Genomic DNA, 14,765 nt, shown 5'->3' on the forward strand with positions numbered 1-14,765 from the left:
GCACCTTAAAAGTGATACTTACTTTGCTACTTGGGACTGTAGAAAGAGGGAGAATGGGTAGATGCACCAAATTATCTTTGGAGGATCTTCTACTGCCCCCACAATTCTCTGTGAACAGAGGGACACTGGAAAGAAGCTAAAATTATGCAAATTTTCCATCTTGTCCTCAGGAGGCCAATATGATTGAAAGTTATTGAAGAACTGGGAGCAATAAGTTACTGCTTTAATTTTTGGTTGGCACCTCACAATAAATTTTGGGGGTTTTGGGTTGCAGTTTCGGCACTCGGCCGCTAAAAGGTCTAGCCATCACTGGTCTAGCCATTAAGGACAGTTTTCTGTTTCATTGATTATTCATTTTTAAATTACAAGGGGACATAATTTCTGCGTCTTTGTTTTTGGTAAGGAGAACATTATACCTAGGGTTAGCGGACATCCCTATGGCTTTCATAACAGTAGTATGGCATCCTCTCCGATTCCCCATACCTTACACATTCTGCACATACTGTTTTCATACTGTTATTTTCAGTCTTCACACAGTCGCAGCAGTGTATAACCTTAACAGGTTACTATTATGCCCAGTACACAAGCCAGCAATAGCTGCGCATGAGCTCTATGATCCTCACGCGACGTGCATCCCACAGGTGTGTTCCAAACAAACCGCACTATTTTCCACACACTATGCCAACTACAGAGAGGATCGGAGACAATCATAAGCACGGGGACACATCTAGGGACCATACATAGTGGTTTCGGCACAATAGCACTGCAGCACTTTATCATCACAAGGTCAGTTTGTAATGTGCACGCTGGCATAGAAAGCAAACTTAATATAGGTATCTGCACATTTTTTGTACTTTATATGTATTTGCACAAATGAGATATGGACAAAGATCATGTATTTATGAATTTTTCATGTATTGTAACACAAATATGTAAATATGGTGGGCGGATCAGAGGGGATCATGTGACCATGTTTATTTGTATATATTTCTGTCTGTTGCACTATGAAAATGGCTGGAAAAAGGCTCTTCCAGGGCCGAAATGTCGCTACTGTCACTGATGGAATAAAAATGCTGCACCCACCTGGATAACATGTTGAGTGTGCTGCTTGGACTTTCCCACCGTATATATATATATATATATATATATATATATATATATATATACATACAAAAGTCCTCCAAATTTCAGAAGGATTGGCGGAAGGATTAAGGCAACAATGATAAACTTATTTCATACATTTTCATAAAAAATCAGCTTAGATATCTAAACTATGCAAAGGCTTTTCTCATTGCATTCTGAGAAGACTATTTTTATTATGCTATCAGATATAGGAAACATGTTTTGGAGATTTTCATATAGTAAGGAAACCTAAGTGTTAAAAGTTTACCCCTAAAACCTGCCAAAGTAAAGCTGCAGACAAACATTGCAAAATACATACCATTATACGTTATGTCAAGTAAAATGAGGTGCCCATTACTCAAACACAGTAAACAAAAGTCATCTACCAAAACATGTTACGTATGGCTGTGTCTTCTATGCATTTACCCTCCCCCAGTAACATCCAGTCACTTCCCAAGCTACTGAGACCTCCTGGAAAATGTGACCGTCCCTATGCTTGGATGTCTAAAAATAGCAGGTGGGCAGCACATGTCATGAGTGACAGCTGCTGCTGGGTATTTGGCCAGGGGTCGGAAAGAATCAGTTCAGGACTGAGATTTAGCAAACACACAATATTTACCTGCTTCCTCTGGAATTCCTCTGCTCATCTTGTCTGAAGAGCTAATGCTCTCATCTCTGCACGGTAAGTTCTGATTCATGTGTTTTAGTAATTTCTTCAAACAAATAAGTTACAGTAATCTGATGTCATACTGTGAAAATTTGACAAGTGGCTTTACTTATCTGTGGTTTCTCTAATTTATTAAAAAAGTACTTTGATTACAATATAGAAAAGCAAACTTTTAGAAGACTTACAGCACTGTATTACTCCGTCTAAAAGATCCTTTTTAGGGTTACTGTACGGCTGTATACTACTGACTTACTTAACTAACTACCAATTATTATTATTGGAGATTTTAAGCAGTTTTATATCCATATATAATGGGCTTAAATAAGCGATTTTCCTTGTACTTAAAGAGTTTAAGATATACTATAGTCATCGGTTTTTATCAATAAGTTAATCATCAATTGATTTACCTCTAAATCTGAGCTATCCCATCTATAAAATTATTCAGTAGTAACTTCTGATGTAAATGTTAAAATAAAATGGTCATACCTATTTTTAGCATGTTGAATACAGTAGAGCGGTTACTTTTATCCCTGTCCCTTTAAGGGCACCCTTCTGCTATCTTATTCGAAAGAGATAGTGACTGCAAGAAGGGCTGGAGAAATACTAAAATAGGCTTGTCACATTTTTGGTAGCTGGCAATAATAATAATGTAAATCCAATGTACAGCACTTGCAAACTTTGTATAATTGTGTATAATAGCTTGAGCTATTTTTATGTCAAATAATAGAAAGACCTTTAAAATTGACAAAATAGTACTTTTCATTCAAAAATTGTTGTCAGATTTGTCAGGACTAATGTAAAGGTCACAACAGATCATAACCCAACATTAGACATTGTCTTGTCACATAGAGTAAAATAATTGTAACTGGCTAGATACTGCATGAAAAATTAATCTTAAAATGATATTGTAGAGCTTACACTGAATTTTATATTGTTATACTGTGCTGTATAGTTTAGTACTTACCTGGGCTTTTATTGTGTGAATTTAAAGGAAACCTTCTATGAGAATTCTACTATCAGAAGTAGACTGATGGTAGATTCCATAATCTGTAATGTAATAATCCTGGAACCTAACCTAACTTGTTAAAATGTTATTTTAGTAATATGTAAATTAACTGCAGAGGCTACTGGGGCGTTTATAAGTACTGCTTAATATTTTTTCTATTTACTCATGATAAGTCAATCAAGTCTCTCATGGTCATAACATCAATTTATAGAAATACTAACAGTCTCAATTAAGAACATATGCTGAAATTTAATATTTATTACATGTAATTTACCCATGGTAGTCAGTAACATCAGACATCAGCTGATGTGTTTTGTCTTATCAGTAGATGTTTTCCAAAATTCCAGCTTTCACTGGCCATGAGAAGGTGTTTCACATGTGATTCCTACATGTCTGCAACTGCTGTGGAAACATCACACTATATAATAAAATTGTGCTTTTTAATCGTTGTATTATATATATATATATATATATATATATATAATATATATAACAATATTGAGGCATTTCTATAGTTCAGAAATTATCTGATCCAATGATTTTTCCAAGATAACCAAATGGTGTTGCTACAAATGATCTTACAAATGTGTCCCAGTCTTATCATCTGGATATGGGGAACTAAAAAAGGTACATAGCATAATTTCTATGCAATCAAAAGTGACATTTGATGACAACATACCTATGATATAGTATCTGATTTTGTGCTACTCACATTTGGAGATAAAGTCCTGGAGATGTTTTTTCATATATACATTCCTTACATTCCAGAATGGTGGCTGGGGTTAAAATAAGGATGTTGTATTTTGGTATTAAAATCAAGAGGAACAGTGAAATATTCCCTTAATACTTTCTGTATGTAAGTAGGGGCAGGTTTGGCATTTTGGGATTCCAGGACACAGGTTTGCTTAGAGTCCCCCTAACACTAAACTACTAACAACACTCTTCACAGCATCACTCTTGCCTCTCTTCAGTCTAGTTTTTCTTCTCTGACTAGCATTAGATTTTATAGTTAGCTGCAAGGGTAACAAACTAAACTGAGAGGGGGGAGAGGAGCGTAGATAAGGAGGATGTATCTTGTTCCATTTCTATAATTGTATTTCTATAGACCTAGTTTATATGTAGAAACTGTCCATTTTGAGGTTCACTGTGGATAGGGACAAATGGTGACAATCCAAGTATGGTTTTGGGTAACATATTGAGAAAATAGAGAAATAAATGTCACAGAAGCTTAGCATACTTTAAGGGGGTGTTTTCATGATGTAGTATTTGATAGCAGGATATCTTTAATAATTTACATGTATGTCAAAGTTTCCTCACAGTAGCCTGTCTTTGAAAAAAGCAAAGAGTGCCAAGGTCACATAAAAGACACATTTGATTCTGGTAATGTGTGGATACATTTCACAGAACTGATCCAAGGGTTGTTCAATTGAGGTTTGTACTGATTCAGTAAATGTCACGTCACAGAATATTATCTGACTATTATCAGCCACTGAAATCCATTATGATGCATGTCACTCCAAAAACATAATGGCTTATATCTCTTGGGATGTCACATCAGTTTTCCTTGATGAAATACGTATGTGGGATTTTGATTGCATTTTGAAACACAATCCAAAGTCTCCACCCGTGACTATATGTTGATATAACATTGAGTTTACTAAGCATGATGGAAACGCAATGTCGCTTAAAAATATGATAACTGGTTAAACCTTAGCATTGCAGTTCAAATCACCATGAAAAATGTCATATGTGAATGCGACCTGAGTGATACACAACTGGGATATTATAGCAGTTTGCCTTAAGCCTGTTGCCCACAAGTGAGTATTGTCTCACAGGCTAAGTTTTTCAGACCAAACTCACTTGTGTGCAGTAACAAAGATATTTATGATCTCAAAGTGTCTTGTTCAGTTGGATGAAAATAGAAGGCTCCTATTATACCTAATTTCTATAGTGGGATTCTAGCTATAGACAACCTCAATTATGTGCCCCCCAAAACCATGCTCGAGTGTATAAATCACCAAGGATGAATTGATAAAATCACCCTTATTTTCTAAGGTAGCATTGGGGCCTCTTGTCTTAAGAGCCCAAGCTAAAGAGATTACAAGGAATATATTTTGGAGTAGAATTTATTTGTTCCTCATTATCCATAACTTCCATAGCAATCAGAGTTCTATTTCCCTTTCCTAGAATGGTCATTGGCTACTACATTTACATTCACCTTTATTTGAGAAAGTTAATTGATCCCCATTGTTGTCTTTATTTTTAGGATTAAACACAAATTGAACTCAAGTTTAACTTGAATCAAAGCTTTTTCTTAATAGATTTAAGCCTCAAGACCTTTGCTATGATAACCTAATGGTTCATGCTGTAATGAGTCATAGGTAACCTAGAGGTCCACAAAACAGTCCTTAAAAAACTCTTCACATGGCTTGACTGAAATATAGTCTTTCCCTGTGTTAAGAATAGAGCAGTCAATGGTTTGGTCATTATGAGTCACTTATTTATTCACCTGTCTCCCTTGCTTAGAGCTACAGTGGCTGCATGTGGCAATACAAGATGTATATTACTTTTAAGAAACAGAGAAACTATGCACGATACTATATGTTACAGTATCTTGTCATGTTTATGTGGTTCCCTTTCTTTAATTTTTGACCATCAATTAAAGGGTTACATACGTTTTGAAACAGATAGGGCTATTTAAGCATTTAGCCCTTTAATGTGAAATGTTTTGTTTTAGTTTTATTCGGCATAGATTGTAGAAATAATTGTATGGCAGAATAACAGGTTACTGAATAGACAGAAATCATTGTATGGCAATTCTGTTGTATGTCTACAAAAAGCTCTTGTATGCAGGTTATCACAGACCACTGCTTTTCTCTTACTTATTTGCATGGGCCCAGCTTTGCACAGCTATATATAGCTAGAAAGCTCCTACTATCAGAGCCAGTCATATTTTACAAATTTCCTATTAATTCAGTTCCTTTAATAAGATAATTAGGATTAAACATGTGGAGCTTTAGGCTGACTTGAAATAACAAAGAATCATTTGCACTAATACCAAAGGCTGTTTGTGCATGTTGTGTATGTACAATGCAAAAACAATGGTAAAAAACTGTAAAGCTAAATTTACAATTCTTGGGCATCTTTTCTTGGAATACTGCATTATGTGATTCTTCAGTTATTCCAATCTGAAATCTAATATCTAACAGACATTACAGTTACCATTGTCAGAGCATGGTGAGTATTCATGATTTCTCATGTGCTAGAAAATGATGGATATGCGCCAAATATGCATCTAAAATGCCTTCTGACATGTTGGGGTTTATTTACTAAGGGTCACAGGTCGCACTTTCGTCTGATTGTTCGATGTTTTCAGGATTTGCGCAACTTTGGCAGGCATTTAACGGGTTTGTGCTGGGAATGTGTTGCATGCGAACTGATTTTGACGCAGCTGCGCTGGCTTTCATGCAGCAGAAATGGGGGGGGGGGGGGGTCGTCGGACTGAGCGTAGATTTAACTTTCAAATTGTATTGCAAGACAATGCACTTACATGCACCACAAAGAAGAAGGTGAACTCCATCGGACCTGAGTGGGGAAGCGACAGATGGAGGATATCGGGCGCACAATCTTAGTGAATCACGTCACAGTGCATTATTGTCGGACAATGCACTTTCGGGGAACTCGCTGAAGCAGGTAAGTATATGTGCCCCATAATACAGGCTTTTAGACCATTTATGTTGTCCCTTTTTACAACTCTAACAACAAAGGGGCGTGCTTTTGGAGAATATGGCTTGTTTTATTGGAATTAGTCTGCTTGCCAATAAATTAAGGAGGGTATGCCAAATTGTGAACACACTGTAGACCTGCTAAAAGCTGGTCTGCAATTAGAACTTGACAGTCCTACACTGCTACAGAGTCATCATCACAATGATGAATCTGGGGTAGTACTAGACTAGTGTTGTTCAGCTCTGCGACACAATAATACATTCCCCCCGGTGTCTCTATTGAAAGTACTCTTTGGTCAATGTCAGACGGTGAACGTAAACATCTACTCGGTAAAATCAAGTTGACAATTTTATTGAAGAATTTCCAGGGAAATAAAAGAGGAGCATGGAAATGTTTACCTGTTAAATAAAATACTCCAGATTGTTATATTATGCACAATGTAAGTATATATAATAGAAAAACCTAGACAGCTACTGTTCCTCTTTAAATGTATCAATAAATGTCCAATTATAAAATTACAGTCCAAATATCCATTTTACTTTTCTGGAGGGTCTTTACTTTGCTGCCACAAATTTTTGGCAAATAAATAAGAAACCTTGTACCCTACAAAACAGTAGCACCGGACTGTAAACATGGTTTGGAATTGCAGGAATTGAGGTGCTCTATGCTTTGTCCATCTTCGGCACTGTGGTCAGTCCGCTGGATGTAGTCACAACTCACAGTCAACTTCTTGGAGTATCTTTCAGCATATAAAGATTTGAGTAGCATTCTGGTGTGTACTTAGTTAGCAAGTGTGGAAAAGTAAATGCAGACCTGCAAAAGTGGATTATTATACAAGACTTTTGGGCAGCAGCACAGGGTTCAAGGTGGTGGTGGGGGCCCTGTAAAGGTAATAAAGAAAGAGGGACCTCCAGGCCTCATACATGTTTGCCAACTCTTGAAACCCATGTTTACAAGAGCCCTCCTTATCTAAGAAGCTTGACGCCGGTACAATATGTAGGAAGTAAATGTCAAACCATTAAAAAAAAAATATAGGGGCACACAATTTTACCCAAAGCCGAGGGCCAGTGGCAGTTGTAATGTTCCCCTGCAGAACATTAAAGCACTTGGACATTCGTTGTCCTGCTCCATAATAGACAGAAGCCCCAACCCTTTGTAATAACCAAAGTCCAAAGGATTGAATATAATGGCTGCATTGGGCTTCCATTAAGGTGTCTGTTATTTCTTTATGTGATGAAAAAGCCCTGCATGCAGGAATTTTTCATCTGTGACTATTAGAGAAATATGCGTTTGAGTATATGTGACCATAACCTAAGATGTTGAATATTACATGCAGCAATCCTTTTTGGTGCAAAAGTGATATAATTTACAAAAGATGACTTTGAGAAGCTGTAAGTGCTTATGGAAACAAATGCCACCAATGATGATATATCTTAAAGGATAATTATATGATGATATCATTAATCAAAGGAACCATTCAGGTTGCATATTTCACTTTTCAGTGGCTCTTACCAATATGAAAGCAGTTAATTGGGTGGTTGCTTAAGGGTGACTTAACCACTTTTTAACTGCACTAGGTTAAACTTTTTGTCATCACTGCTTTGTCATGTCACTTTCTGTGCTTTTTGTGATGTAATATCCTGTTTCATCTTTAAAATATTAGACAAAGAAATCTGGTAGCTGCTGTGCTGTGAGAAATACTGAAATTTTGGCAACAGTTATTAGGGTCTTTAGTTCACCGGTTCACTGAAAGTGTTAATCGCTAAATAAGCAATATCATTAAGATTGCCACACCCAAATCTTTCCTGTTACTCACTCAGCTGTTGCTTTTTGCTTCTCAAATGGCCCTGCTGGCTGACTCATGAGAAGGATCTCAGTCTCTCACAAGAGCACAGACTGTGAAGTTAAATGGCAGCTACGAAGACATCACATGTTAAGCCACCATGCAGGAACGTGTGCATGCCACGGGCTGCAAACATCAGACCTACGCTCCATTATTTGGGCCCATGTGCCATTAGTGTGTGAAGTCTGCTCAATAAAGACAGCCAGAGCCGCAAATACGGACAGGAATAGGAATAGGAATATTTTCTCATTAGTTATATAATTGCAAGCTTATTTAACAGCATGGGAAATGTATGTTTTCATAGAAACGCCTATGTGATCAGGCAGAGGCCCGGCCCCATACCACACCCTTATAGATTCCTCGTGACCCTGCTTCTGTACTGTACATTGAATGTCTAGAAAATGGGATATGGGGAAATTCAATATATACAACTCTGTATACTGAATACTGCCATAGGACCAGGGCTCTTGATTTCTTAGTGATACATGGTACTAAAAATCTGAGGCTCCACCTCCTGTATTGAAAACATGCTAATGTGCCAACAGGAAAGGGAGTCATAAATAACACCTAATTCATAAAAGATTATTTTTCCTCTTCTTAAAGGACATCTATCATCACAATTACTTATAGTAGACTGCCCTAACTTACATGCTCAGCATTTGTTCAAGGGGAAGGTACTGTTTTTATTATCTTCATAAACAGCACAAATGTTGTACAAATAACTTTATACAATTATGTAAATGAGCCTTAGGTGCTCCGGGCTACATCACGAGGAGCCTTTTGGCTCTACTGGCTTTAAATTTATGAACTCCCCACTCCTCATTCTAGCCTGGTCTCGGCCATCAGTCTCACAGACAGCTGGTGAGATTGAATTTCACACTTACCACTAATTGACCTGTTGCGGATGCTAGACCTTTTTTTTTTTTAAACTTGGTCCTCTATGCAACTGTAAATCATTATGTTTGGCCTTATTCACAGTCCCATCTGTGGGGATGTATATGCGGCCGCATATACGTCCCTATAGATGGCAAAACCATTGAAATAAACTGAACTTCTTAAATCTTCAACAACGAAACATAACAGTAAGGGACCTGAAGGCTGACCCAATGGCATAACAAGACTCCAAACTTTGGATAAGGACTCCATATACCTAGCACATTACCGCTGATCGCATCCTGCACAATATAATTGAATATACACATATACCCTATGTATGCTAAACAGACATATACACTATTTGTGATACTCTACACTGTTATCAGGAATACATAACATCCTTTAGAGCAGGGGTCAGGAACCTTTTTGGCTGAGAGAGCCATGAACGCCACATATTTTAAAATGTTATTCCGTAAGAGCCGTACCATATGCACATGCCCCCCAGTAGATTGGTACTCCCAGTGTCACGAATGCCCCTGGGATCTAGGTCTCGGATCGCAGGCACACCCGTGCCCCTCTCCGTGGCGGTGCTCCTTTCTGAGCTCACTCAACCCACCACTTTCTGGCTCCCGTCCCGGCTGGCCAGCGCGCGCGCCGACACTTGCAGATTTAAAGGGGCAGGGCCCTACTGATTGGCACTGCCCACTTCCCGGGTTCCTATAAAGACTGGCGGCTACCAGATAGGTAGCCGCAGCACATGCCCCCAAGTAGATAGGTAGCCACAGCTGTCTGAGAGCCATATGCAGCCAACAAAAGAGCCATATCTGGCTCCCGAGCCATAGGTTCCCTACCCCTGCTTTAGAGTGTCAATCTTTCACAGCCGCTGCCTTCTCTCTCTGTGCTGGCCTGGTCTTTGACCTGCTGGATTCCACAAAGGTGCAATACTTCACAGGAGACTGCCCTCCTTCAGGAATAGAACAACGTCTTCTTTCTGTGACCTATTGCTGCAGAATTTGCTGCCAGATGTCTTCAGCTTTGTGGAGCACATGCAGCCCTGAAAATAAGAGTTACTTACAGTACACTTTCCCCTAGATAACAATTAGGTCCCACCCTGTATTCCTAAATCATACATGCTCTCCACACTGGCATGTTTACAATCCTAGTAGTCGACTTCCTATAATATTTTAATGTAAATAGCATCTCCACCTATTTATCAAAATTGTCTAGTGGAGTGCATAGGTCATTTATAGCTAAACGCCCGGTAATAAACCAGACAAAGGCAAATGCAAATATTTTTACAGACTGGTTGTTAAAAAAAAAAATTCTATAATATTCACTGGTCAAATATCAATACACTAAGAGAAGCACTCCAGTAAGGCGATAGCTGCAAATGCAGACCCCTTTACAACAACTTGGCTTATTTTAAATATTAGGTATAGTGTGTATAGTGTGGAAATGAATGGAAAACATTATCCAAACATTATCATACTCTCTCTAGCGCCATGGAAAGATAATAGGGAATGATAAGTAGGGATGCTCAGACACCACTATAACCCCTTCAGAACCAGACTCTTTCCTGTTTTAACATTTCTGTTTTTTACTTCATGAATTACAAAAGCCATAACTTTTGTATGTTTCCATTTGTCTGGGGGCTTTATTTTCATGGGTTTCTTTGTTTAGTCAAAATGCCAGATCCTCTTTACTTTTTGGGTTTCATGCCCTCCAGGGTCAACGAAGTGTAATGGGAGTCTAAGTATGACCTTAGCAGTCATTGCAACCGATCGTCACCTCCGATGACATCACACACAGTGTCTACCAACTTCAAACTGGCATGGCCGGTCAGCACTGTGTGTCATTAGGAAGTGGCTATGCATGACGGAGGGAAACCTCTACTAGACTCCCAGGCCTGTAATGCTTAGGTTCCTATTACACTCTGCCTCCAGCTGCAAACTAAACGTTCATATAACCCTCCCTTCCCTAGAATGCACTTACAAATAATCAATTATTCCAAGATGACTGATCTATTCAAATAAAATATTCACTTTCCCATATGTTAAATGCAATAGCAAACTTTTTTCACCATTTTCCCACCTATAAAAATGTTTAATAGGAAATAATCAAAAATCATATAGTTTCCAAAATGTTAAGCTGTCAAAAAGTAGTTGTCAATAGCAGTGTATGCTTTATAATACTCTATCCACTGTGCTATGAATGCCAAGCAAAAAGTGCTAAGCAGCTGATGATGCTGTGTTGACCCCCCCTCCCCCATTCATGTAGCAATGGCCTCTACCGAGAATAGGTCACCAAAAAAAGTGTGAAAATCCCCCTTTAAACCCTTCGCATCGCAGCGTTTTTTGTTCATTTTTCGCTCCCCACCTTCAAAAATCTATACCTTTTTCATTTTACTGTGTACAGAGCTTTGAGATGGCTTATTTTGTACTTCTTTGTGATATATACTATTATTCCGTGCCATGTACTAGGAAGCTGGAAAAATATATTCCAAATCTGATGAAATTGGCAGAAAAAAACATTTGTATATTTTTCTTGTGGGCTCAGTTTTTACAACCTGCACTCCAAATGATACATCTACTTTGGTCTTTGGTACGATTTGTATAGGTTTTATTGTGCCTAAATACATTTTCAAAAACAAAAACATTGGGGTATATTTACTAAGAATGTGGGAAACTGCACTAAAAGTGCTCTGATCATGTATTATGCTTGGTGCGCCAGATTCATTAAGAACGCATGCCAGAAATCATGAATGTGTCACTTTCCTGCACTGTCCAGACAGAGTTCACCAACTTTTTTAGGGGGGCACCTTTAACATAGGGCATGCGACAGACTTTGCATGTTAAATCTGGCACACGGTAGATTTAGCCCTCTTTATACATCCTTAACAGCTCCCTGATAGATATATCCATCAGCGAGTGTAAAGGAATTAAAGTGATCACTGCTGCAACCTCTTTTTACTGACAAAGAGGGTGATTGGTGGTTCCACCCTGAAAGGGAAGGACATCAGTACATAAAAGTTCTCAGACAAAGCTGCTCAAAATTTATAATCCTGAACAATTCTTTTAAATCTTCAATTTCTTGTATATTTCCCATTCGAAAAACATTTATGCTGTATAATGTATGACTAGTGATGAGTGGATTGGGTGAAATTCAAATACCAAGAAGCTTTGGTATTTAGTTTGTGACTTCGACAGGAACTCAAACCCCACTGAAATCAATGGGGACCTGAATTGTAACACCCACAAATATCTGTAAAATGGAGGTAGTAAGGGCTAGAGGGCTAAATGGTGGAGATAGCAGAACAGTTGCCATGCCAAAAATTGAGTACGGTAGTTAAAGTACTTAAAAATATAACTTAACATAAAAAATATAATAAACAAAGAAATAACATTTAAAAATGAATTTAAAAATATTAATGTCACAGCAGTTAAAGGCGCTATGGGTGTTCAGACCCAGTTGTTTACATAAAGGATTAACCCCTAGGCGCACCAGGACGTTATAGTACGTCCCCGGGGCTAGATGCTTAGCGCACGGGGACGTTCTATAACGTCCTGCTTCTGGCACCGGCTCACGAACGGAGCCGGTACCAGAAGCAGCGGCTGTCAGCTGTCTAGTACAGCTGACAGCCTGCGCTAACACCCGCGATCGGAGCCGGCTCCGATCGCGGGTGTTAACCCCTTACACGCCGCGGTCAAACATGACCGCGGCGTGTAAGGGTGTTAGCGCTGTGGATCGGATCCCCCGTGCCGCTTACCGGGGGATCCGATCCTCTTCCGGGCAGCTCCGAGGACTGGCATGTGCCCCGGAGCTGCCCGGTCTCCATGGCAGCCAGACCCCTTCCGGGTCTGGCTGTAAACTGTCTGAGCATGCGCAAGCTTGCTCAGACAGTTTACACTGCTCTACAATAAAATAGTATTGTAGAGCAGTGTATTGAACTTAAACCAGTGATCAGAGCATCACTGGTTTAAGTTCAAGTATGTATAAGTAAAAATATGTAAAAACACTTAACACTACACATTATAATAAATAAAAAATTAATACATAAAAATATAAGCCCCTAAAATGTCACTTTCCCATAAAAAAACTTAATAAAGTATAAAAAACATAAAAACACAAAAAAAACCCGCATATTTGGTATTGCCGCGTCCGTAACAATCTGCATAATAAAACAGAATTGTTACTGGACCCGCACGGTAAACGCCGGAGGAAAAAAACGCAAAAAACATTCCGAAAAAAGATAATTTTTAATTAATACCCTATAAAAAATGCTCTAAAAAGTGATTTAAAAAATGTTATGCACTCCAAAATAAGCCCACTAAAAAGAACAACTGTTCTCGCAAAAAATAAGCCCCTAACAAGATTTATCTGCCAAAAAATAAAAAAGTTATGCATATAAAAAGATGGTGATGCTAAAATGAATAAGATTTTCTCCAAATTAGTTTTTATTCAGTACAATTGAATAAAATACACAAAACCCCCACATATTTGGTATCCCTGCGTCCGTAACAATCTGTATAATAAAACAGAATCGTTATTAGATCCGCAAAGTGAACCCCGTAAAAAACAACCTAAAAAAACTCTCTGATAAAGATGATTTTTTATTAATGCCCTTTAAAAATGCTCTAAAAAAGTGATTTTAAAAAGTTACGCAATCTAAAATAAGACCACTAAAAAGAGCTATCATTCTTGCAAAAAATAAGCCCTTAAACAGATTTTTGAGGTGAAAAATAAAAAAGTTATGCATATGAAAGACGGTGATGCTAAAATTAACAACAATTTTGCCAAATTACTTTTTATTCAGTAAAAATGGGAAAAAATAAAAAAATATATATAAATGAAGTATTTTCATAAACGTGGCGACCCAAAGAATAAAAATAATATACTATTTTCATGGTATGGTTAACGGCCAAAAAAAAAACACATAAAAATTTTCCTAAAAATTGATGATTTTCATTTCCTCCACCAACAAAGAGTTAATTAAATCTCACCAATTAGCTATAGATGCCCCAAAATTATGTATTAGAAAAGTGCATCTCATGTGGCAAAAGAAATAAGCCCCTATAGGTGCACAATAAAAAAAAGAAAAAAATTATAGCCTGTACAATGTGACATGGCAAATCTGATTTGAATGGCGCCTCCTTCCCTTCTATGCCCGGCCGTGCGCCCATACAGCAGGTTACCACCACATGTAGGGTATCGGTGTACTCGGGAGAGATTGGGTATCAAACTTTGTGGAGCCTTTTTTCATTTTATCCATTACAAATGTTTAATTTTCCACCCAAAATGAGTGTATTGTGAAAAAATATTACAATTTGCAGACTCCACCTCCATTTTGTTTTAACCCCTATAAAACACGTAAAGGGTTAACAAACTTCTTAAAAGTGGTTTTTCATACGTTGAGGGGTGTAGTTTCCACAATGGGGTAATTTACGAGTCTCGCTATTATTTAGGCCTCTCAGTGTCAATTAGAAACTGTGCAGGTCCATCTAAATACAGGTTTTGGCGATTTTACA

The 14,765-nt window shown here is 38.0% G+C and overlaps 1 protein-coding gene across 2 annotated transcripts in view; it reads left to right on the forward strand.

The window, feature by feature from the left end:
- The first annotated feature begins 1,667 nt into the window (after nt 1–1,667).
- ALPK3 (alpha kinase 3) overlaps nt 1,668–14,765 on the forward strand; it is an 88,335-nt gene continuing 75,237 nt past the window's right edge. For both annotated transcript variants that reach the window (XM_072147706.1, XM_072147707.1), the window contains exon 1: nt 1,668–1,804. The gene's annotated coding sequence lies outside the window, so the exon portion shown is untranslated. The remainder of the gene's footprint in view (nt 1,805–14,765) is intronic.

This window comes from Engystomops pustulosus, chromosome 4 (genome assembly GCF_040894005.1).
Source record: "Engystomops pustulosus chromosome 4, aEngPut4.maternal, whole genome shotgun sequence".
NCBI classification, from domain to species: domain Eukaryota; kingdom Metazoa; phylum Chordata; class Amphibia; order Anura; family Leptodactylidae; genus Engystomops; species Engystomops pustulosus.